The following is a 26,269-nucleotide window of genomic DNA, read 5'->3' as shown; positions in this document are numbered from 1 at the left end:
GATCCGACGGAGCGGTCTCGATCTGCCATTGGAATTCAGCATCACTGAAGTCGTCATCGTAGCACGCCGCCATGTTGAATTGTGGTAAGGAGCGGTTTAAGGTGCCTGGGTTGGCACCTTAAATGGCTCCCTTTACTTGAATTTTAAGTTGGGCTAAAGGGGACCGTTAAGGGTAAGGTCTGTTTCTGAAACGCGTTAAGGAGCAGAAAAGTGAAGGGGCGCTAAAGATAAGGGCAAGTGTGGTTTGTGAATACGGGGGTTAGACTTTTGGGGATAACCACCTAGAACGGGTCGATGGACTCGTCATCGGTGGCTATGTACTTCAGCACGAGCCCGTCATGGTCCAGCAAATATGACTCCCCGGGGTTCGCCGCGACACACGCTGGCTTCTGCCCCCCTGCGCCCGCTACAATACAAGTAGCGCCACGGCGCTCCGTCTCCCTGAGACCGTCGCTCACCTCGCGACAAAAGGGGTCATTTTGCTGGGCTTTCAGTAGCTCTTACGGCTGAAAACGATTCCAGTCATCCCAGAGGGGAGCATGGTCTCGTCCCCACTCAGGTTTGCAGCCAAAATTTCCGTTCGCGTCGGCACCTCCGAGGCGCTCACGAAGAGCTTTGCCTCTCGTCCGCTTTGCGAAGCGCTGCTCACCTGGTTAGCGGAATGGGTTAACCCGTTTGCGGGTTCCCCCTCCTTGCCGCCCGGCGGCTCGTCCGCTGTTTCGCCCCCTCCGCCTTCAGGCGTCAAGGCGCCGCTGGCGAGTGGGGCACGGGATAGCGCGTCAGCTACCACGTTTGTGCTCCCCTTTCGACACTGCACGGAAAAGTCGTAATGCTGTATCAGGAGAGCCCAGCGCGCCAGCCGACCCGCAGGCTCGCGGAGAAGCATCAGCCAACTGAGCGCACTGCACCCCTGCCTCAGTGGAGGCTTGGGCGGGCTGCACGAACGAGGGAGGCAAGGCTCCTAGTTCGATGAGCGGCGTGGTTTCCACAGGGAACCGGGCCAGCGCCTCGCCGTTCCCAGAGCAGAATTGACTGCTCGCGGGGCACGGCTGCTGCTGTTCGAAACTGCCGGTTGCGGCAGCGTGACACGAACTGCTTTCGCACTGGACGGAAAGCTTGCACAGCTGAGGCATGTGACCAGCGGATGCACCGCAGGGTGCTCCCGGTACAGCTCCAATGGGAGCCGCGTGGTCGACATTTTGGGTTGTGCCGCAGTAAACCCCAATGGGGGCCGCGGCCAACCACGGTGTCTAGCTATTCGAAGGAACAGCAGCCAGCGGATCAAACGACGCTACAACTCCGTAGGGAGCCGACATGTAGCTGCCGAGTGCCCCGCTGGGGGTGGTAGACATGGTGCGCAAGCGTGATCGGCAAGGCGACCTGCTCGGCTAATGTGCCATCAAAGGCGTAAGCGCCAATGACTTAGCACGTTGGGCGCCAGTTGTGGGTTTCTACGTGGACACAGGCCACCACCCACCGCGGGTTCGAGCTTCGCGCGAGCCAAGGTCCCCGATCAGCCGTCACCACACACCACTGGGACACCGATGCGGCGCACTCAACCTCCGCTGGGAGGAGAGCGATTCGCCGCAAAGAAATAGGCCTCCAAGTTCACAAAGGAGACGTTTATTCACGTCGTCCTTCAGCAGTACACACACACTCAATCGTCACCCCGTCCCGGGGGCGCGCGAGGAGCAGGGCTCCGCTGCGCGCACGAAGCGACTCGAGCAATGTGCGCCGCTAGCACGCCGCTGCAGGAGAATGTCCCCGCGGCAGTGCTGTGATCTCTCTCTCGTGTCGACCGTTGGGCCGGTTACGAGAGAGAGTGGAATATCAACGCAAGGTACGCCTGTCTGAGGTCGCTGGACCCCGAGTGACAGGCTCGAGCCGCTGCAGGTCAGAGGACACGTGCGGGCGAGCTCGAGTAAGCACTGGTCCGAGCGGCAAAGCCGGCACGGACAAACAGTAACGTACGCACCTTACGCTGTCTCGGAGGGATCTCTCTCTCTGGGCCCCGCTCGGACGGTCGCGCCGTGCGCGGCCGCCCGTAGCGGGTCCCGGATTCCCGCCAAAAGGCGCCAATGGCAAAGGCCGTTGGGGAGCCGGGGCGGAGCTGTGGCCAAATGACAGTGATTAGTCACCCAGCCGCCTCTCCACCGCCTGAGGCGGGAGCAAGGGAAAGAGGAGAAACAACGCAGGAAGCCGGCACAGCCGCGCAAAGGCAACGGCGGAAAGCCAGGATTCCCACACGCTTCATCGTGTGATTAGAGCCACTTTGGTACTTGAGCTGAAATCTTTTCTTTAGCCTGCATGTTTCTCACTTTTGGGACAGAAACGTGGAGGCTAATTAAAAGAGTTCAGCTTAAAAGAGTATAGATACCTAATCTTGGTGGTAGGTTTTCTTCTCTATAATGATGCGGAAGACACTACTATGCATGAATCACCATCTGGTGTTCGCGTGAGACCGCTAAATATTTTATAATCAACTTTTTCTGCCATCCTGTTTCGGTGAACAATTTGACTATGGCTATGACATCAAAGAGAGGTTATAGGTCACGTGAGGCGTGGAAAAACCGCACTTATAATCGCTGCTTCATCATTTTAATTCGCTACAGCGCTGACGCCAGCATTCCTTAAGAGCCAGAAGTACCAATTGTATTGCAGTTTTTCATGCGTCACGTGACCAATAACCTCGCTTTGACGTCACAGTCATCATTCAGCTGTCGAAACCGAAACAAATACAGCAGGAGAAAGAAATTTGATTATAAATTATTTAGCGGTCATAAGAGGATGCCATGTGGTAATCCGTGTATAATACTTTTTGCCTTATTACAAAGAAAAAAACACGTGCCAAACGATAAGGGCAGCAAAGTGAGCTATGGAAAGAAAAATGATAAGTCTAACATTAAGAGACCAAAAGGGGGCAGAGTGGGTGTGGGAACAAACGCGGGTTAATGACATGCTACTTGAAATTAAGAGGAAGAAATGGGCCTGGGCGGGGCTTGTAATGGGAAGACAACATAACCGCTGGTCCTTAAGGGTAATGGAGTGGATTCCAAAAGAATGCAAGCATAGCAGGGGGCGGCAGAAAGTTAGATGGGCGGATGAGATTAAGAAGTTTGCGGGGATATGGTGGCCACACCTAGCAAAGGACAGGGTTAATGTGGAGACATATGTGAGTCCTTTGCCCTGCAGTGGGCCTAGTCAGGCTGATGATGATGGTATGTGTCGCACCTGCTGCTTTGTGCTATCAGCTGGCCCATGCTTGGCCGACCAGACTAGCCAAATTTGTGATGTGGGTTTTCTATTGCACCTGCATTTGTGTACAAAGAGGACTTGAATGGTAGCAGGTGATCCTGTGCATGTGTTCACGCCACAGCACACATGACCCACACTGAAAGCTTCTCTGCATTTAGTAAGACAGCTGCATCAGTCTGGGGCATAACGTATCCCAGTGCTAGAGTATGAGAAAATGGCTCTGCAATTTTAATCTGGTATCAGGTAGCATAGCGCAAAAGAAGGCTAGCGCGGCTGTCTAATATTCTCTTGGGCAGCTCTGTTGGAATTTCAGTGCCTGTTAGTGTGATCCGTGAAAGTTCACTGTAACCCATTCGTTTCGATGTAAATTAGGAAGTCCTTAGAGCCCTGCACTTTTTAATGATAATAACAAGGTAATGCAGTAATTCAATTGTACCTGTTCTCTTTCAACACAGTAAAGTGCTGCTGGGTCGAGCTCAGTTTGACTTTGTAGGTGTGCTCAGGCTGTCATCATCATCATCATCAGCAGCAGCAGCAGCAGCAGCAGCCTGACTACACCCACTGCAGGGCAAAACCTCTCCCATGTCTCTCCAATTAACCCTGTCCTTTGCCACTTGCGGCCACTGTATCCCCACAAACTTCTTAATCTCATCCACCCACCATTTTTTCCTGTGTGTGTGTCTTTTTCGCCATTCTGAAATTCAATCATACAAATGGATTCATGCACGTAGTGTGAGGTGCGTAATGTGATACCACCAGCTCACCCCAAGCTATGCTCAGATTTGCCTCATTGCTGCAGGAGCAATAAGGCAGGCTTGAGGCTGAGTGGTGTAAAAACATGATTTTTCAAGAATTTATTTTTGGAAATTGCAATTAATCATGTGAATTTGCTTTCATTTTAGGAGCTGCACACAAGCTGTGCGCCTTGCCATGCTGATCATGCTGGCCAGGTACGCTTATGGTTACATTACTAGGTTGTTTTCATAATGGCAGGGTTGGATTTCTCTGTGGTAAGTATTTGGCCTGCCACAAACGTATAGTGGTGCATTGAAGGCCAGTGTTACAAAGGGATGTTTGATTGCTGCAAGAACTTGAAGGCCCCTGTGTGGTCACTGTGGAAGGCCCCCTCCCTACTTAGGAATTGCTATTTGGGTTACTCAGTCATTTGGCAGAGGAATAGTGTATAGAGATAAGGGATGGAAGAATGCTTCCAACTAAAGAAAAAAATCCAGCAAGCAGTCATAGAAGCAGAAGTACAAATAATGGCAAGGCTTTCTCTAATTTACACCGAATCTTTTTCACTTAGACTTCTTATTGCATAGAACGGCTGATGCTTGGCTTACACACATATTTTATTTAGGTATGCAGTAGGTCTCACATTCTTGTATGATTTGTATGATATGGTCACGGTGCCAAAAAATGATGGTGGTGTTAGAAAACTCGGAATATAGAGGAATGTCTTACAATCAGCAGCGAGACGTGAGGCCAGTGTTCCTCGAACTAAGTTTGTACACCTTTCATGTCTGGCTGATTCAGCAGCTGTTCTGGTTATCCAACTTCAAGTAGACGTTAGATACAGAGCACCAATAGCACTATCTGTACAAGTCGCAGCGTGCTCGACATTGCACTCGTTTCGCTTACATGCTCCCATCTTTCATTTGTTAAAAGTGGCCAAAAGTGCTCAATAAGCTGAGTAGGCATCAGAAAGGCACTTCGACCTCGTATATAGCAGTAGAGTTCTTACAGAATAATATAGCTTGTGTAAGTATGGAATGACCACAATTGAAAGGCCACATTTCTTTTCAACTAAAGTGGCTGTTTGGACTTGTTGGTTAGTGATCATGGTTAAAGAATGCAGTGTGAAAAAACAAGGACAAATGAAAAAGTGGACAGGACTGGCGGGTGTCCATTTCTTCGTTTGTTTTTTGTCTTTTCGCACTGCATTCTTTAACCATGATCACATTTCTTTGTCCTTTAGATTTTTTTACAAAGCTCGTGCTTGCAAATGTTAGAACATACGAAAAAAATGAAGCCTGGCTGATAACCGCCAGAAATTTTGACACGCCAAATATACTCACGAATGCAACAGTGAGACAGGTGGGCAAAAAACAGCAGTACAACTTTTTTAGATTTTTGACAGTAGTGGTGCTTGTACTGCAGCTACTGCTAGGATAACATGTGTTGCCTCTGCAGCTCTGTTGCCTTCATGTACATATTTTGTAAATGAAAGGTTTTTGTGACTTGTAGCCGGCCTTCAAGGTGCTGGTGTTTTGGCATCTGTTTTAACCTCTGTATGCAAAAGCCTTGCCAAAAATAGCTATCAGGAAATGCGTCCATTGGAAGAAAAGTGACATAGGATTGCGATCATTCTGTACATACACCAGTTATCTCATTCTTTAAAGAATGCTGGAGCCAGGTGCAACGTTGTGAGGGCCTTTTGGCCCCTAATAAGCTTGAGCACCTTTGCCCACTCATTGACCAATGGAAGACAGGCATTAGTAATTGAAAAAAGCAAAATGTCAAGCACAGCTTAACAAATGTAAACTGTGCTCGGTTGTGTTTTTTCTCATTTCTTTGCTACATGATTGAAGATAACGGTGCTATCAAAGTAAATGAATGTAAATGGAAGGCAGTATTAGTGAAAATTTTTGATTTCATAGCCTAATTTAGATTGTCCAAATTATATAGTGCACCAATAAATTTCGCACATTACGGTTTGAAGGCAGGTGTACTTTGTCCAGGCCAGCTGTTGCATCAGCCCAATATTAAGGGACTAGAACTTGCATACCTAGCTGCCTCATCTCCACAATCTTGTGGGTCATTGTAACTTGTCCATCTGGACAGGGGAATGTTTCCAATGCTGCCTTTGTTTTTCGGCACCATGTCTAGCAGATGCAAGGAACTGCCAAGCTCCCGACCGCTCAGCTAAAAACAGTGTCATGCGCAATGCAAGCATCAACCTTCCTACATGATTACAATTGCAATTACGATTGCAATGAGGTTTCTGGCAGTAAATTCAGTGTTCAGTCATTCATTGCTCATGCTGCATACTTCCCTTGCCCCTCATCTCTGGGTGCTATTCCTTCTTGATAGTCTTCCTGGTCTGAGCTTCTGTGATAGCCTGTTGACGTACACGAGAGATGGCATCTGTGAATCTAGTGTGTTATTGGCTCTGACTGAAAAACATGCACTTTCCAGGACTACTACCTGCAGATGTGCCATATCTGTTTTCATAGCCACTTTTGTGCTGTAGTTTTGCTATCCACTTCCCTATTTTGTAATGGAAGATTTCTAGGCTGTAGCAGGCCAGACACATATAACTGTAATGCAAGAGTGCTGTATACATTAGTTAAAATTCATCGTAATCAGCCTGACTACACCCACTGCAGGGCAAAGGCCTCTCCCATGTCTCTCCAATTAACCCTGTCCTCTGCCAATTGTGGCCACCGTATCCCCGCAAACTTCTTAATCTCATCCGCCCACCTAATTTTCTTTTGCCCCCTGCTACATTTACTTTCTCATGGAATCCACTCTGTTACCCTCAAGGACCAGCAGTTGTCTTTCCTTCGCCTTACATTCCCTGCCCGAGCCCATTTCTACCTCTTGATTTCAAATAGGATTTCATTAACCCGCGTTTTTCCCTCACCACTCCGCCCGCTTCCGGTCTCTTAACGTTACACCTATCATTTTTCTTTCCATAGCTCGCTGCGTTGTCCTTGAATTAAGCTGAACGCTCATTGTTAGCCTCCACATTTCTCCCCCATAGGTGAGTACCAGTAAGATACAGCTGTGTTAGACTTTTCTCTTGGGGGATATTGGCAAACTGGCTTTCACGATCTGAGAGAACCTGCCATATGCGCTCCATCCCGTTCTTATTTTTCTAGTTATTTCCCTCTCATGATCCGGATCAGCGGTCACTACCTGCCCTAAGTATACATATCCTCTTACTACTTCTAGCACCTCGCTACCAATTGTGAACTGCTGTTCCCTTGCTAGACTGTTGAGCATTACTTTGGTTTTCGGCATGTTCATTTCTAGCCCCACAATTCTGCTCTGCCTGTCTAACTCATTCATCATGCTTTGCAGTTCATATCCTGAGTGGCTTAGCCAGGCAATGCCATCAGGGAATCTCAAATTACTTAGGTATTCTCCTGTAACTCTTCTCCCCAACTGTTCCCATTTGAGGCCCCGGAACACCTCGTGTAAAGAGGCGGTGAATAGCATTGGTGAAATCATGTCTCCCTGCCTGACACCTTGCCTTATTGGAATTTTATTGCTGACCTTATGAAGAACTATGGTAGCTGTGCAGTCATTATAAATATCTTCCAATATTTTCACATAACACTCTTCTACACCCTGATTCCACAATGCCTGCATGACAGCTGTGGTTCCACCGAGTCAATTGCTGTCTGGTAGTCAATCAAGGCTATATATTGGGGTTGGTTGTATTCTGCCCATTTCTTTATTCCCTAATTGATTGCATGAATGTGGTCTCTTGTTGAGTATCCTTTATGAAAGCCTGCCAGATCATTTGATTGATTGAATTTCAAGGTTGTCTAGAGTCTATTAGTGATTACCTTAGTAAATACCTTGTAGACAATGGATAGTAAGCCGATCGGTCTGTAAATCTTCAAGTCCTTGACATCTTCTTTCTTATGAATTAAAATAATGTTCGCATTCTTTCAAGCTCCTGATACGCTCGTGGGCACGAGGCAAGCGTATGCAAGGTGGCTAGTTTCTCTAGCATAATCTCTCCTCCATCCTTCAACAAATCTGCTGTTACCTGATCCTCACCAGCTGCTTTACCCCTTTGCATTGCTCCTGAGGCTTTCTTTACTTCCTCCATCGTTACTGGCGGGATGTCCCATTGCTGTGCTCTACTGCCTCTCTCTGTAACGTTCTCATTACATTCACTACTGTAGAGATTTGTGTAGAACTCTTCGGCTACTTTAACTATCTTATCCATATTGCTTATGACATTGCCCTCTTTGTCTTTTAGCGCATAAATCTGGTTTTTACCAGTGATTAGTTTTCTCTTAACTGATTTTAGGCTACCTCCATACTTTAGAGCATGCTAGGTTTTCTCCATGTTAAATTTTCTTATGTTGGCTACCTTGCACTTATAAATAACTTCGATAGCTCTCCTAGTCCTATTCTATCTCTGAAATTAAACGTCCTCATGCTTTGGCGTTTCTTCATCAGATCTTTCGTCTCCTGAGATAGCTTGCAGGTATCCTCTCGAATGATCTGACCACCTACTTCTGCAGCACGCTGCAATGAATTTAAATATGTATTTAAAGATAACAGTTAAGGTGGGAGATTGAGCTTTGAGATTTGCACTTCAACTCGGCAGTTATGCCGCTGCTACCCAGAATACTTGATCGCCGTAGAGATATTTCATCATCTCGCACCAAACTGCTGTGGCGCCACTGTCACAGTTGATAATTTTGCTGGGAAGCTGTTGTAGCACTCACGCAGTTTTGAAAAGGTGGTATTCATTGTTTTTGTGCTATTGGCAACAGTGATAATACGCTTGCTGCAGTGTTTTGTGGCCAGCCTACTTTTTTTTCAGTGAAATAAGTTGTACATTTCATGTTCAGTATTCTTTCAGCGATTAAATTGCTTTGATTTTATTCCTTAGTGTAAGTTGCGAGTGCTCCATGTCTGAGTGCAAATTTCTACCACTGAAAAGCCTTGAAAATCTTGATAGATGTCCACACTGTTCTAGGGACTCTGTGGCTATTGGAAATGCCCATTTAGCTGCATTCAAGTGCCACTGAGCTGATAGCCATTTGAAAGCCTTCAAAATGCATGTGTGACACGGTTATTAGATTTTGTGCAGGTTTGATGCTGAGCAGTCTGCGTTCTTGAGTCGGGTTTTCCAGTGTCTGTATTTCAAACCTGAAACTTTTCGAAATCATCATTAGTTCATTACTGGAAGAAGTACTTGTGCCCTTTTCTGGAATTTCCAGAAAACAGATGAACTGAATTTTTTTGCATATACTGCTACCTTTTTGCAGGTGCTGCATAGTGAGAACCTGTATCAAGACGCCAACCTGCTGGATTTGGAGAAACTTAAGAAATTGTTTAGCCACTGTGTGGCACCCATCATGAGGGATGTGGCATTAATAAAGCCAGTTAAGGTGACCTTATCTATGTCCTTTTGCAAGCATGCTACACACATGAGAGCCATCCCACGAAGCACCGTTTCTGCAAAGCTTGTTATCTCACAACATGCATGCTGAATGAGGCAGTGACAGACAGATGAGGAGGCCTTAAGGTAGGGCATTGGCGTAACGTGTTGAGCAGTGATGTAGGAGCCTTGCAGCCATGCAAGGTATTATCGCTATCATGATGGTAACTCCATTTGACACTGTCTAGTGCTCTGTGAGCCAGACTCGGCTCTTGAACATTCTGGGAGTCGCCCTTGGCTCTCGGACATTCTGGAAGCCTCACCCGGCTTGCGCATATTACGCGAGGATGTCTCCTGCTGTACGAGCCTTACGCGGCTTGCGCACTTTATGTGAGAGATGTCTCGCGTTTGCGAGCTTGTTCGGCTTGCGCAAATTATGTGAAATGTGTCTCGCGTTCTGCGACCTCGCTCAATCGTCACATTTTGCGTGGCAATAAACACGCAAAGATAGGCACGCAGAATTCACGCTCAATATTTTCAATAGGGCAACGAGCCATCCCACGATGGTTGGGGTGGAATGTTCGGGAAATGTGTCTGTACGTGACACCATCTTGAATAGACAAAGTCACTCTGTGCCATGACACGCTTTAGCCACACATTACCTTGCGCCGTGAAAATTCATCACCATCAACAGCAAAGGGAAGATGAGAGGATAAAACGTGATAGCCTCAGTGGATGGCCGAATGGGAAACAACGATCAACCGGAGTAAAGAGGCGATGATGGAGGATTGAAACATTAGATGATAGGTGAAAGTAAAAGCAAGCATGATGGAAAGGTAACAGCATAAAGCATTTGCATGGGCGAAAGGTAACAGCATAAAGCATTTGCATGGGCGAAAGGTAACAGCATAAAGCATTTGCATGGGCGAAAGGTAACAGCATAAAGCATTTGCATGGGCGAAAGGTAAAACCAGAATAGAAAACGAAAACATGGCCAGCAACGCCCTGGAAAAATTCTTTTGATCATAAAAAAGAAAAAAAATACAATCAGCAACTGCAGCGCTTCTGTTGCGCTGCCAAGCAGGAAGAGACTGCGAAGAAAGAAGCGGTGTATCTTATGCCCTACATTCATCGCGTTTAACGTAACATAAAAAAAGTAGCGAGCTTTCAACCGGTGAAGATTGTTTTCTCTCTCCTCTGTAAACTTGGCAGTATGTGCCCGTCTGACGATTAATGTAAAGAAGAATAGACCACAGTGTTCCAAGAAGCACGATAAGAAGTTCGCAAGTGTGTTTCAAGAGTTGCGCAGAAAGTTACCCTATATTCCGACAGCTCTACATTCGACAGAGTGGTATATGTTTTAGTGAAGGGGCATGGGAACACAGGCTGCAAATACAGAATAATCCAGGAGGCCATCTATGACACCGTTGTAAGCGATTTGAAGGTAAGGGTGAGGGTAAGAAAAGGTTCCTTGCATACCTGTATTTGAAAACATGACCTTTTGTTAACTAAACACAATAACGAAAGGTTGGTGGCAGAAGCGTTTGACAGTACTAAACCCAGTGACAAGTGTGTCGGCACGCCGTCTATTTCGCTCCTGCCGAAAGAAATCGCTTTTCTGGCAAGCCGATTGTAAACGTTTTCGCTACTTTTCGGCGCTGTTTTCGCCTTGCTTGTCTGTAACCATTTCAGGCCATGTTTTTATTCCTTTACCGTGTTTCTTCTTTTCACCGATCCACGTGCTTTTTGTTGTTACCCTCTCGTCATGCTTGTTTCCATTTTCACATCCCGTATATCATGTTTTATTCTTTCCCAATCGCCTGCACTCCGGTTGCTTGTTGTTTTCATTTCCTCTATCTACTTTGGCATGTTATGTTTGATTCCCACACCTTTGCGTGTACTCTTATTAGCTGTTGTTTTCCATTCTGGCAACTTTGTTGACATAGCATGTCTTGTTCCCTCGCCGTTCACCTTTACGCTGGTTGTTTTTTGGTTACTACATCTTCATACCATTGTTCATGTTATTTACGCAGAGCGCTCAGGGGCGTAATAGTATCTCATTACCCTGATGATACCGTTGCCTGATTCTCAAATAGCGCGCTTTGCTTCTATGATAATGGTGCCTCTTGAAAATGTGTGCACGATAATAAGTGGTTCTTTAACCTTGGGTGAAGTAGAGGGTGAATTTGGTCGATTGCCGCTTTCTAAAACCCCGGGGCCTGCAAGTCTCCCAGCAAAATTTTACAAGACATTTGAATCTGTTTTATCACTTGTCCTATTCGAAATTTTGAGGCCAGTATTGATGTTCGATTTTTGCTGCATTCATTTGATAGAAGTCCTAATCTCTTAATACCAGACACTCATGAACTGCAAAAACTGCGATTCGCAGATAGCTACGAAGCTCTCACGTTTTCTCACCTTGTTTGTAAGATTTTCGCTTCCGCTGTCTCAAATTGGCTACAGCTTGCAATGCCTGCTTTGATTGGACCTCTTCAAACATGTTGCGTAATTTAAAACGAATGCGTAAGGTGTTGAAGTATTGCAGTGGCGCTCACGAACAACTACACTGGCACAAATCGGCCTGGCAAGGGCATTTGATCGCGTGAGTTATCGTTTCCTTTATTCTCTTGTAAACTTTGCTCACACCGCGCTAAAATAAGAGCGCTTTCGAAAAGCCCGCAGGCAAAGTAACAGATCCATTACAAGTAACCCGCCGAAATAGCCAAAATTTGTTACGCTACTGCGCCGAGGGTAAATTTGTGTTCGAAGTTCTAAATATTGATAGGATATTACTCGCGGTGAGCTAAACACCTCTCAACACAGATGGAGGCTAACAGTAATAGTTGAAAAGTCGTTGACCTCTATGTTTTGAAAGAATGTCGTACACCAAAAAAAGACGAAACAGGAAGGAAACATAGAACAGGAAACAGGCGGAACCTCCAACTTTAATAACAGGAAAAGGTAACCAGGCGCTCTTTTATAGCCGCTGAGCTGCATGAGGGTGCGTGAACATAGCCAAAAAACTAAAAACAAATGCGGTGATGGACGAGTGATAACAGCACAGCAAGTCATAGGGGGGTCGCTATTACCAAAAACAGGGTTGATAACACTTGGCAGTGTGAATGACAGCGCAGGTTGGAAGATTATGAATAAGGATAAGAAGCAACGCTAAGATCTTAACAACAATAACACTGATTGAATGAAGCAAGCTGACTTTCCAAAGGGCATCTAAACGAAAGCGTCCAAAAAAGCTAGTTCGTTTCTGGTGAGGAGAACAGAAGGTGTGCTAACGCAGTTGTCTTTTCTTTGATGAATATAAAAAGCCTCAATTACTTCTTTTTCTATTTTTTCTTTTGCCCTGGCTAGAAACCTGGTCTCGTGAAATTTCGGACAACAATCTTTACACCTGCTACAATGTATAGCTAGGTTGCTTCCCGTCTTGCTTATTAAGGTCAAATTGTGCTGCCGAGCACGCTCATTGAAACACTGTCCCGTTTGCCCCACATACACTCTGCCACACGTCAAAGGGATATCGTATACGACAGTAGTGGTGCATTTTGTGAACACTGTTTGATGTTTGAGAGTACAGGCCTTTTGGACCCGCTTTCCTGATACCATCGGACATAAACTTGCCAGTTTGCAGGGGGCTGAAAAAATAAGCTGCACTCCGTGCCTGGAAGCCATTTTTTTTTTTCAAATTGTGCGAAAACCCATGCAGGTAAGGTATGACCTGCACAGGTTTGTTTCCAATGTCACGCTTGTAGCCCGGTTTCTTCATTTTTTGAAGGAGGCTTTCAGACACGCTGGTGACCAGTTGCGATGGGTAACCTGCTTACATAACTCTTCCGATCTGATACTGGAAGCTTTCACTTATCTTTTGTGGACAAGGTTTTTCTGGAGCCGACCTAATGCAAAGAGAAACTATTCCTCGTTTTACTAATTTGGAGTGGGCGCTATCGTAGGCTAACAGAGTCTTCTTTCAGCGAGGCCTTCAACCTCTATGTTGAACGCCTGGCCACCCCAAACACGCATTCGTGTTCCGACTGCGGACGCCGTGTGAAAGCCGCGGCTAGCCGGGGCCTCTGCACTGGTCGGTCCGCTATGCCACGTCAGGTTCTCAAGGTCAAGATAATATACACGGTGTGACGATTCCGGGTCCAAGAAATCAAAGATGTTCATCCGTTGACACAGCACACAAGCAGAGGAGATGCTCAGTGTCTGCATTTGGCCGCACATTTCCGGGCGGCCCAATTTCATAGCGAGGGTATACAGCCGGTATGAGCCGCTAATTCGTGACCTTATTTCCGAGGAGCTCCTTCACATGTAGACGCAGTGGCCGTAGGCGGCAATGCTGCGGTCGATGCAGCTAATGGGCCCGCCTTGGGAGTGCAACTCCGTCAGCAGCACACCCCACATGCACGTTGCGGGGTGAGAAATGCATATGCCGAATCGGCTGCCTAAGATTTCATCGCTGTCATCGCGGCAGTTGTAGAAGGGGTCGAACGAGTAGACCTTCCCTTTGGTGGAGACAGTCATGTCGTCTTACGAGTTCTGAAACCCGGTACAGCCGCACAGTCCACATCATGCAGTGGTAACCAATCTTCTCAGAAATGAAAGCGGGCGTTAGTTTTTCCTCCCTGCTGTCGCGCAAGCAATAGGTAAGAAGAGGTTTGGTAAGCGTTTTTCTTTCTTTTTTCCGCAAGCCTGTGTTGATTTCAGTGAGAAAGCTTTTAACGCACCCTTTGCTGTTGTGACGATATAGCATCTGTTCCTGGGCTTACGCTACGAAGAGAGAGGGAAACCGAGTAAGAAGGTTTGCGGGGAAAGGGGAACACGAGGAGGGCAGGAAGGGCACCATGTACTGGGTGGCGCAGGCGTGTTTGACTTCGAGACACATTTTTCTTCGCTACAGACTAGTACATCGTTCGATGTGATATCCTGAAGCGCTAGGAATATTTAGCCTCTTGACTGCAAACGCCTTGTGGAATTGCTTCATAAGGCACAGAACTGTAGGCCCTGCGTACACACAAGATTTAAGGTGTTCGTAAGATTGCGAAGGAAAGCGCAAAGTCGGCGAAGACCTCTATAGACGTGCAGCTGATATCACAAAGAAATGCGAACACCCCCATTAGACAGCCGTAGATGCAGCCAGGAGGCAGGTACGGGCTTGGGACGCTTGACATCAGGAGGCCAAAGCCCGCGAACGTGCGGCCGTTGGAAACGGAGATCAACGCGCGAGGAAAGGCGACATCAAACGCGCTACACGACAAGATCGCTCACGTCCCGAGGTACAAAAATGCTTGCGCCCCCAACATCTGTGCAGAGTGACGTAGACGCGAGTCCTCAGCTCTGCGGGCAAGCCAATCTGACGCTGCAATTCCCGTTACTCGTGGTAATTGCTTCATTAGTTTTAATACAGGATAGCGATTTCGACGTGATTAAAGATTCTTACTTGACAAGAAAAAAGTGGGAAGCTTCAGTTCCCTGTAAGAGTACGATGTGATAGCGTTCAAGGGTCCATATGGTCGCTAGGGGGTCCCCTGGCGCACCGTTTTGCACACGTCGACACACTTGTTCAAATCATACACTGTTTTGTTGCACATCATCGTACACATTATTTAGTGACGATATTTAGTGACCCTCATTACCTGTGTGGTCCTCTAATGTAATTTGCCTGCTGGGGGGTTCGTGGTACTCGTACAATGCGTGTATATATCCCACTTAACGCACGTTCCTCAGTGGCGGTTTCGATTTCGACAGACCACATTTTCTTTTTCATATAAGCAAAATTGCTTTCCTACTGCACTACCTTCTCGACCAATCAGGATTTTCCATTGTGTCAACGATCCTGACGATGGGTTGCCGGCCGAACGGGACCTTTAATGCTGCCGCGTAAAATAAAATAAAATTAGAGGGGACACTTAAGCTCCCCCGTAAGAGTACCACGCTATATCATGATGGGTTAATTCCCGATTATGGAGGCCATTGACTATTTTACACGGATAAATCCTTGGGAGTCCTCATACCCCTCCTCTCGCACTGGTGCAGTGGTTAACCGATGGGCCTTGTGGGCCCAGGTTGCTATTTCCGAGCTGCCAATTATTTATTTAACTGCCACAGTGTGCAGTTTGCTCACTATCCGGTGGGCAGGTTTTGATGACGCAACAAGGACACGTGACCTAGGTGGCCCATCCGCCTCCTAGGTCGCCCTCTGGGAACCACCTGCCAGAGCCATGGCCACGATTTCTCGCTCACAACGCCGACGAGGACACCGGGGCCTTTAACGCTGTCGCGTTAAAACAGCGCCATCAAGCCGATAGCAGGCAGTCAGATGCAGTGTTAACGTTCTTCTTCCTGCTGGTCAAGAACTAAAGAAATTATTCCCGGTAGTTCAAAAAAGAGAGGCGAGCGGTGTTTGCAAATAAAGCGTCTATTACACTGCCAGTTCCCACAGTACGGGAAGCGTAAAACCAACGTAATTTATCAGACACCGTTACTGCGTATGAGTTCAGTAGATTAATATTGCCACGAGGGCGTTTCAAACCCGCGGTGGAGCAAACAGGTCAGCTTCGCCGGCCACTGCACGAGGGCGCGATGCTATCGCCGCAACCGACGATCGCGTCTCGTGTCTGCAACACACTTTCGCGCTGTCCGTTGCAAATCGCCTCTTTAACAACTTCCACCCGCCGCGCTCCGCTCGCAACACGTTTCCCATAACCGATAGATACCCGCCGCGGTGGCTCAGAGGTTAGCATGCTCGGCTACTCAGCAGGAGTAACCGGGTTCGAACCCAGCCGCGGTGGTGGTGGTGAAAAGAGAGTTTGAGGGTCAAGAAACCCTGCTACATGGTCGGTATCCTTAGTCCGGGACACCGCACGACGAGGCCCCGTCTCGCGCCCGCTTTACTAGAGCCCTTTGAAACTCCAGCGTGGAGCAGTTGAGGAGGGCAGTCTCCCATGCCTCTCGGGTGGGGGTGGGGGAAGGGGGAAGGTGAGGATTCCGAGAGCATGCCCACACCATGTGAAAGATATCGCAGATCTCTCCACAGTGCGGGCAGCGCCCATCTGTGTTCGGATCGAAGTGTTTTGCTATGGCAGGACAGAGAAGAGTTCCTGTCTGCAGGCGCCGCAGAGTTCGCTCCTCCGCCTTACTCAGCCCCTTGGCAGGTACTGGGTAGAGACGGTGGCTGTCGCAATAATGAATTAGGATTTCGCGGAACCGCAGAAGCGGTTTATGAATTTCTGAGCCAGGAGAGCTAGGATGAGGAGCCCGGTGTGTGAGCGCTCGGGCGGCCGCATCAGCGGCCTCATTGCCTCGTAGACCCTGGTGGCCAAGAGCCCAGATCACTTTTGTGCGAGTTGGATCGGCGGGAGCGCGTCTTAGAATTTGGGAGGCAAGAGGGGATATTTCGCCTGCAAGATAATGTTCACAGGCCCGGCGAGAGTCCGTGATAACTGTTCTCGATTTTGGATCGGCGGCAGCGAGAGCTATTGCGACTTCCTCCGCTCGCGTTGAATTTGGGGCCCGAAAAGATAGGCCATCGACATTCATTCCCCGGTGGACTACGGCAGCCGTGAAGAGTCCCGTGGGCGACGGCCCTGTGATGTCCACGTAGTAGACGCCCTCTTTATATCCATACTGCCTCTCAAGCGTGCGAACCCGCGCTTGTCGTCTGCCTTCATGTGAAGCCATGTCCATGTTACGAGGGAGCGGAGCGACCAAGATCATGTGGCGCCACAGCACCGGGATGTTCTCCGTCCCCTTCGGTATGCATGTGTGTTGGATGTGTAAGCGGTTTAGCAGGCGGCGCCCAGGAACCGTCTGCGATAGCCGCGTATATTGGTTCACGAGGTGGGCCTCCCGCGACTCCTGATAGGAGTTTACCCCTCCCTACGCCTTCAGTTTGGCGTTGGAGGTAGCCACCGGGAGGTCCAATGCTCGCTTTGTTGCCTTCCTGATGATGGCGTCAATGCGCTCGTCTTGTTGTTTGGTGGTGCGTAGGTACGGCACGGCGTAGAGGATCCGGCTGGTCGCGAAGGCATGGGCGAGCCGTAGCGCGTCCCTGCCCCGCAGACCACCCCCCTTGTTGGAAACACGGTGGATCATGCGCCCTACCTGTTCACCTATGCTCTTGAGTTTTGCTATAGTAGAGTCCGGCTTAAGTTTGTTATTGATGAAAAGACCCAGAATCCGGAGCTCTGCAACTTCTCTGATGGGACCGCCCGACAGAGATATGTGTAGAGACGTGTTGTCCTTGTGGTTTGTCCTGATGTGTGGAAGCTCTGATTTGGCGGGAGCACATTGGAGACCACAGTCGGCAGCATATGCATCGACTATGGAGGCGGCCTGCTGGAGGCGGTCCTCCATCTCCCCAAGGCTCCCCTCGGTGGTCAAGATTGTAATATCGTCTGCGTAGAGTGCGTGTTTTATGCGCTCCACCTGAGCCAGTCGGCCGGGCAGGTGCATCATGGCGATGTTGAAAAGGAGCGGCGATAACACCGCCCCCTGTGGTGTACCTCGTGTAATCATAGAGTACGGGCCGTATTCCTCGTCCTCGATCCGGAGGAGTGCCTGACGCGCAGAGAGGAAGTCTCTGACCTAGGCGAAGGCCTTCGCCCCGCAGTTAGTGGTGTTCAAGTTAGAGAGTATGGTGGCATGTTTAACATTGTCAAACGCCCCCTTCAGATCGAGGGCGAGAATTGGCTTGTCGTTTTGTTGCATGGCTGGGGGTCGTAGTATGTTGCTGTGTAGTTCGAGTAGGACATCCTGTGCAGACATGTGCGGGCGGAACCCGAACATAGTGTTTGCAAAGAGGCCCTTACCCTCCATGTATGGAGAGAGGCGATCCCGAACCATCGTCTGCATGAGTTTTCCCACACACGAGGTCAATGAGATGGGTCTCAAGTTGTCCATAGTCACTTCCTTACCTGCTTTGGGGATGAACGTTACAAGCGATGTTTTCCATTCGAGTGGGAGTGGACACCTATCCCAGATCTGATTATTTATGTATTGTAGCAAGTGGAGGTATGCAGAGTCGGAGAGGTTAGCCAACAGTTTCACTGTTATGCGATCCCGACCGGGTGCCCCACCTCGACGCATTTTATCCAGGGCCGCCTTAAGGTCATGCAACTCAAAAGGGGCGTCTAAATCCTGATTTGGCTTGCCGGAGTACGTGTACTAGGGCCCAACCGGGTCATTTGTGCGGCAGAGATACCTGTCGCGCAAAGTGTCCGCAAGGTGCGCCGTCGTACCTTGGTCTCCGTGCAGAGCCCGCCGGAGCTGTTTTTGCGTCTCCCCTTTCGTTTGAGAAGGGTCGATGAGGCTGCGTAAGAGACGCCAAGTCCCCTTCGAGCTCATCTGACGCGCTGCCGAGTTGCAGCGTTCTATCCAATTCGTGTCTGTGAGCTGGGCGGCATATGCCGCAGCCTGCTCCGTAAGTTGTGCAATGCGAGCTGCGGCCTGCGCTTCGATGAGGGGAAAACACAAATGGAGCCCGTGTGCTGTGCGATGTAAATGCACGTTAAAGATCCTCGGTTGGTCGAAATTAATCCGGAGGCCTCCATTACGGCCCCTCGTTCTCTCTTTCATCTTTCACTCCCGACTTCCTTCATTTCCTCACGGTGCGGTTGGGGCTTCCACCGAGATATGTGAGACAGATACTGCGCCACTTCCTTTCCTCAAATGCACGTATATAGAGGTATATATAGAAGGCACAGTGACCAAATCACAAGTTTATATTTCACCAGAAACAGCTGCAGGTATTCAGGCCCCTTAGGCATTTCTTACCACAACAGGAAATGAAAAGGCGAAATGCCAACGATTCACACCACATTTCCACAATCGCGGCAAGGTTGAACAAAGTGGTTGTTGCTCGCGATATGAATAGACCAGATCTGCATGACACCTATACCAAGCACCTGCTAGACGACAAGGCGGCAATAAAACATGCGCGCAACGAAAGAAAAAAGTAGCGCAGCATTTAAGCATTAAGCAATATATATTTCACGTTTTTTTTTAAATCCGCCAGATATTAAATCCCTATCAATGCGACTGGCAAGACCGATCAACTAAACAAAATTCTCGATTGGAAAGCGTTAAGCACATATCATGTGACGTCAAAAAAGCAATTCGCTCTGAAACAAACCCGTAATGGCAGAAGAGCCCTCCTGACCACTTATGCGCACTTTATAACGGCTTTTAGCGTTTTAATCTTGGTAACTGCAAGAGTAGATGCTCTTTTTCGAACATTCATTCGTGTGAGTGACATAAAATGACAAACATATTCAAAAATCCAACGGAAATAGTCACCCGTCGACGCACAAAGTCTGCACGCGCCACGATTACAGATCACCATATCGCTGCTTCAGAAAAAAGCCGCATGATGCCACCGCCATCGCTGGAATGACCGGGCCTTGTTTCTTACAGAAGCAGGTGTCTCTGCAGGATGTGGACGGTGCGGCTAAACGGCGTTCCAGAGCATGTCACCCGCATGGCTGTACGCATCAACGGCAAGGTTTACTCGTTCGACAGTTGCCAGATGGCATGGAACTTGGTCCACGTGTTCATCTTCGACCGCGCATCGTAGCGGTGGTATGTGGCCTCTGTGGCCTCCTCGGCGGCCCGGGCTCTTGTCACCAGGGCTCGTTGGTTCTGGAGTGCTGAGCCGCTGAATCAAAATATCGTAATGTTTTTTTCTGGCAGTATATTTTATGGAGCAATCGTTGCCGCAGAATTTGGTTACGTAACTACAATAGAGGAAGGCACAAATTAGTGTTCATATTAGGGGTGCTGGTGGTACGATGACAGCAGTTGAGAATGTAACGAGCAGGCCGATTCTTATTAGGTTCGTAGCTCACCAGAAAATCAACCAGGGTGCCGTACTGAGGCCGCATTCTCAGGTTTAGAACGAACAAGTGATTTGTAACGTTGTAGGTAAAGGAATATAGAGACAAGAAATTTTGTTCCAGGTAACCTAGGGAGTCCGGCTGGACGTGGCGTGGATCGGACGCTCGCGCGAACGCTCCTCGCTTGACCCATGCCCACCGCTGAATTCAGCGACGGTCAACACCGCTCTCGCCTGGATTTCATCTTTGAAGCTCGGATAACGCCGTCGGACGCATCGGCTAGTCCCTTTTTGACAGAACGGGAGAAAGGCAGAAATCACACACATAGAACAATGGGCGGAGGAACTCCGCAGGGATGCTAAGGATGCGACTAAAAAGCTCGACGACAACGCGGAACTTGAAGTACTAGACAGCCGCCTTCTTCATATGTGGGAGGCCAAAGCTAGTATGAAAAAGCGATTAAAGAGACAAAAGTGGAATCGCAATCTCAGAAAACGCCTAGCGCGCCACAACAAATAGATTGAGGCATATGCACTTAGACTCTGCGATCAGAACTGGGAAACAATGTGTGACCAGCTTGAGGGCAATATCGGCCTTGCCAAAACATGGAACCTCCTTCGGCACCTCCTCGATCCAGAAGGTAGACAATTAACACAGCGACAAAATTTACACAAATTAGGTTATAAATTTTAAGGTTCGGAGCAGGAACTCCTCGATGCAATTCGTTGTCCATATATAGGCTTCGCCATCAAAACTTCCTTACCGCGCTATGAGGGTAAATCCAACAGTGAACTAGACGCCCCTATTCACGAATTCGAGGTTCAAGCAGAAATACTAAAACTGAAAACCAAATCAGCCCCCGGACTCGATGGTGTAACCAACAAAATGCTTAGAAACCTAGATGATATATCTATAACAGCGCTGACTAATTTCATGCAATAATGCTGGGAGAAGGGTGAGATTCTCAATCAGTGGAAAACCGCTAAGGTAATTTTCATACCTAAGCCAGGGAAACCGCTCAATCTAGAAAATCTAAGGCCTATATCCCTCACATCTTGCGTTGGAAAACTGATGGAACATGCCATACAAGCGCGACTAAACAATTTCATGAAAGACAACGACTTATACCCCAATTCGATGACAGGTTTTAGGTCGAATTTGTCCACGCAAGATGTCATGATACCGCTCAAACATGACATATTAGACACTAACTCGCTCGATGCGAAAGTAATAGTGGGACTTGACTTCACTAAAGCTTTTGATAATGTAAAACACGAGGCGATACTGGAAAACCTGGCTCTTTTAAACGTCGGGGAGCGAGCATACAACAACATTGCCAATTTCCTTTCGGGCAGGATAGCGCGGATCCATTTTGGTGAAAGTCAGTCTCAAAACATTCAATTAGGCAGCATAGGCACCCCTAGGGGTTCGGTACTTTCCCCTCCTCTCTTCAACGTGGCCATGATACGGCTCCCGAAGAGGCTCGAGGGGATAGATGGCTTGAATTTCTGCATGTATGCGGACGACATCACCATGTAGATGACCCGTAGACACAACGCGCACATCGAAAGTACGCTTCAGAAGGCCATAAATGAGGTAGAAAACTATGTAAGCCGTAGGGGCTTGCAATGCTCGCCGCAGAAGTCTGAACTTCTTTTTTATCGACCTTTGCATCAAAGACAAACTAGAACCATCCCTAACATCAAATTACAAACTCAAGGGGCGGAGATTCCTCATGTTGAAAAAATCAGAATTTTAGGAATGATTATACTAAGCAACGGGTATAACGGTGATGCAATAACTAAGATGGAAAACTGCGCGCAACAAACGATGCGACTCATACAGCGGATTGCCAACAGGAGACAGGGCATGAAAGAGCAGAATCTCCTACGGCTGGTACAGGCGCTCGTAGTCAGCCGTATCTCGTATGCTGCCCCCTTCCTTGATCTTGAAGTTTCGGAAAAGGAAAAGATAAATAGACTTATCAGACGGTGCACGAAACAAGCTCTGGGATTGCTCATCCGTACATCCAATCACCGCCTCCTAGAGCTAGGCATGCATAATACCCTGGAGGAAATTACGGAAGCAGTAAGAACGGGCCAACTCGAACGCTTAGCCGGGACCACAACCGGTATGGCCATTTTAGAAAAACTCAATCTGAGCCGAGATAACAGAACAACCGCCAAACTTGACATGCTCGAAGAAATTCGGGACAAAAAATTACGAGGAACTTTAGCGGCTAAAGTTGTGAAAGGTGATAGCCTGAGTGCTGCATTCTGCTACGCGATTGTTCATTTCACATTCTGTTGGTGCATTAATTAACTGCCAATTAATGACGCTTAAGCTTCGCCTTTAGGAGTGGAACGCAACAGCGTGTTGTAGTGCTGCCATGGAGTCCAAGGAACGCCACCACCCGTTCGGCGCGATGCGTTGCCCTTTGAACGCAACGCTTTTTGAGGAAAGGAAATGGGGCTGTAATTCTCTGTCATCTCGGTGGACACCTGATCCGCACCGTACTGGAAGGGAGCAAGAGTGAGTGAAAGAAGAAAGAGGGGCCGTAATGAAGAAAATGAAAATTGTATTTGAGGAAAGGAAATTACGCATAACTGTCTCACATATCTCAGTAGAGACTAGTCGAAAATTGTATTTCAGGAAAGGTTTGGTTTGGTTTATGGGGTTTAACGTCCCAAAGCGACTGAGGCTATGAGAGACGCCGTAGTGAAGGGCTCCGGAAATTTCGACCACCTGGGGTTCTTTAACGTGCACTGACATCGCACAGTACACGGGCCTCTAGAATTTCTCCTCCATAGAAATTCCAGCCGCCGCGGCCGGGATCGAACCCGCGTCTTTTGGGACAGCAGCCGAGCACCATAGCCACTGAGCCACCGCGGCGGCTATTTTGAGGAAAGGAAGTTGCGCAGTAACTGTGTCCCATATTTCGGTGAACACCCGTCAAAATTCGTGCGCGGTGACGTCACGACAATTTGGACCAATCTGAAACGCGGACAAATACGCGTTGCTCGTCGCTAAATTGGTTTTTGAGGAAAAGAAATGTATCTGTCTCTCATATCTCGGTGGACACCTAAACCTCGCCGTTACGGGAAGAGAGGAAGATGGGAGTGAACGAAGACACCGTATTCACTAGACACACCTTTGTTCATTCCAATCCATCGAGCTGGCATGGCGGAGTGGTAGCGTGCTCGACTCGCACTCCGGAGACCGGGGTTCGATTCCCAAGCTCGGCGAATTTCTTACTCGGTTTTATTTATTTATCTGGTCTGACTAGAAGGGTTAATTAGACTAACTGGTTAAGTAAGCAATTAACTAAACTCAGTGGAACTTACTTGGAGCATGACTATACGATCCCTTTAATTGGTTGCATGGTTAGTAGCCAAAGTACAATTGGCCCCTTTTGAAATTCGCGTCTGTGACGTCACGACCGTTTCGACCAATTGAAAAGCGTGACATTTCTGTCGACAGCTCCTGCTTACAACGATGAGGCATTAAAGGCTTCCGCCTTAATATAGTTGTACCCCCATTACCCAGAAATATGCATCCTATTCATCACTCAGTGCGCCGGGCCAAGCGGGCAGAGGCGCTAGACAAACGCTTCCGCTCCTACAAAGACGAGGACGTGGTCTACGTGGATGGCGCTGAGTAGGTAAGAACACAATGACCGTCGCGGTCGTCAATAATAAACAACTCCACAAAATAAGTGCCTCCATACTCTCGGGTAACCCAGAGACTGCAGAGGAAGGTGCCATAGCACTGGCCTTTGTAGGCACAAAAGCGAGGTACATAATCAGTGACTCCAAAGTTGCCATTCTAAATTTGAGCACGGGCCGGGTCTCCCCTCTAACGAATGCAATTCTAAGCCGTCATGTAATAGACAGGAAAATTGCACTAGTCTGGACACCGGCGCATGCATCCCTGCCTCGTAATCAGACGGCCCAGGAGTTCGCCCGAGGCTTTTCCTTCCGGGCGGACCCGAGTAAGGTGGTCTTTACAGACAGGGATCGCATGGTGACCTACAGAAAAATTACACAGCACTATCGTTTGCAACGAGCTAGACTTCCTCCGGCGGATAGATCCTTGTCCAGATACCAAACCATCAACTGGCGCCGGTTACGAACTTACACCTTTCCAAACCCAGACCTTTGGAGTCTTATGTACCCAGGGCAATTTTCAGACAAATGCGCAAACTGTGAACTTAGGGCCACGTTGGACCACATACTATGGGAATGTCCCCATGCCCCCCGGGAGGGACAAGGTATAAACACAAAAGATCAATGGGCGACCTTACTACTGAGCTCCGACCCGGCGACTCAGTTACAACTCGTCCGACTGGCCGAAGCCGCCGCCGAGAGTCAAGACCTTTCGGCCGTCGTCTAGGCGGGTAGCCCTCTGGCTACCCTCTGTCTGTTGGACATTAAAAGTTTTCTATCCTATCCCTTTTTGCCTGTTTGTGCGGACTTTTCTGCGTTTCGGCTCTCGCCGGTAACTCATTCGCCGCATTAGTAACCGCCACTCAGGCTAGAGTGAAAGCAATACTCTCCGTTTAGTACAAGCCTTTGTGATCAGCCGCATCACTTACGTATGCCCTTACCTACATCTCAAGTCAGCTGAAAAAGAGGAAGGGGCCATAATCAGAAAATGCGTCAAAGAGGCAGTTGGGCTACCTATGCTCACAGCGACAGAGAAAGTGTTAGGTCTCGGTCTTCATAACACCCTAAGTGAGATTATTGAAGCGGTAACCGTCTCGCAGTACGAACGACTGACGGCCACACCAACTAGCAGAAACATTCTGTCCACACTAGGCACAACGTACAAACGACAAGGCGAACCAACAACTGACCTTCCCAAACATATACGCGAGCTTCTGGTCATTCCTCCGCTACCTCGGAAGATGCACCCAGATTTCCACGCTGAACGTCGTGCAGAGAGAGCCCAATGATTAGGCAAACGCTTCCTTAAAGGTACCTCTGTGGTATATGTTGGTGCAGCAGATTCTTCGGCTGACAAGATGGTAGCTATGGTCACCATGGAATGTGGTACACTCATAACTGGGGCACTAGACGCACTCAGCACACACATGGTTGGAGAAGAAACAGCCATTGCTCAAGCCATTGCGGGATCCTCGGCAGAAACCATTGTCAGCGACTCAAAATTGGCGATACGTAACTACACGTTTATAAGAATCTCTCCACAAGCAGCACGAATTCTGCTAAATTATCAGCCCACAGGCGCATTCGCCTAATCTGCACGCCTGCTCATGCCTCCCTTGCTGGTAATGAGGCGACTCATAACCTAGCTCGAGAACTGTCCCACAGAGCTGGGTCGTGCAGTCCGCCCGCCCTATACTCAGGCAAGGACAGGTTGTTTTCTTACAGAAAAATCCTGCAGCACTACAGGCTTGCAAGACTCAGATTCCCCCCCCCCCCCCCCCCCAGCAGATAAAACGCTCTCGAAGCAACAAGCCAAAGCCTGGTGTAAACTTCAAACTAACACCTATCCAAATCCCCAATTATGTAGCTTCTATTCGGTTGGACTCTACTCAGACAAATGCAGAAATTGTGATGCGAAAGCCCATCTAAATCATATGATCTGGAACTGCCCGCAGTCCCTACCCGCGAGTCGATTCATTTCCGACTCTGATCATTGGGAGGCTCTATTGCTCAGTCCCGACCGGGGGACACAGATCAAGCTCCTCCAGGTCGCTGAAGACGCCGCCGCTGCCCAAGAGATAGCGGCCGCCGTTTAAGCGGGGGGCGACTTCGGGTCGCACCTCTATATCCGCTGGAAATAAAGTTCCACCACCACCACCACCAAGTAACCTAGAGAACGGTTAGCATTACTGGTCACACAGCTAATGTGGCGATCCGAAGAAAGGTTAGAAAACATACAGAAGCCTACGCAGTTATACGATGTTAATATAGTGGCCCGTGTACTGTGCGATGTCAGTGGTAGTTAAAGAACCCCAGGTGGTCGAAATTTCCCGAGCCCTTCTCTACGGCGTCCCTCATAGTCTGAGCTGCTT

General features: G+C 48.4%; 1 pseudogene; it reads left to right on the top strand.

Annotated features, from left to right (window-relative positions):
• Positions 1-24,624, top strand: part of LOC149357069 (uncharacterized) — a 70,011-nt pseudogene extending 45,387 nt beyond the window's left edge.
• Positions 24,625-26,269: the final 1,645 nt, after the last annotated feature.

The sequence above is a fragment of the Amblyomma mixtum genome, chromosome 3, assembly GCF_055824585.1.
Source record: "Amblyomma mixtum isolate Tamu chromosome 3, ASM5582458v1, whole genome shotgun sequence".
Lineage (NCBI taxonomy): Eukaryota > Metazoa > Arthropoda > Arachnida > Ixodida > Ixodidae > Amblyomma > Amblyomma mixtum.
Note: the sequence above shows the minus strand (reverse complement) of the source record. Positions and strands in the feature narration are given on the sequence as shown.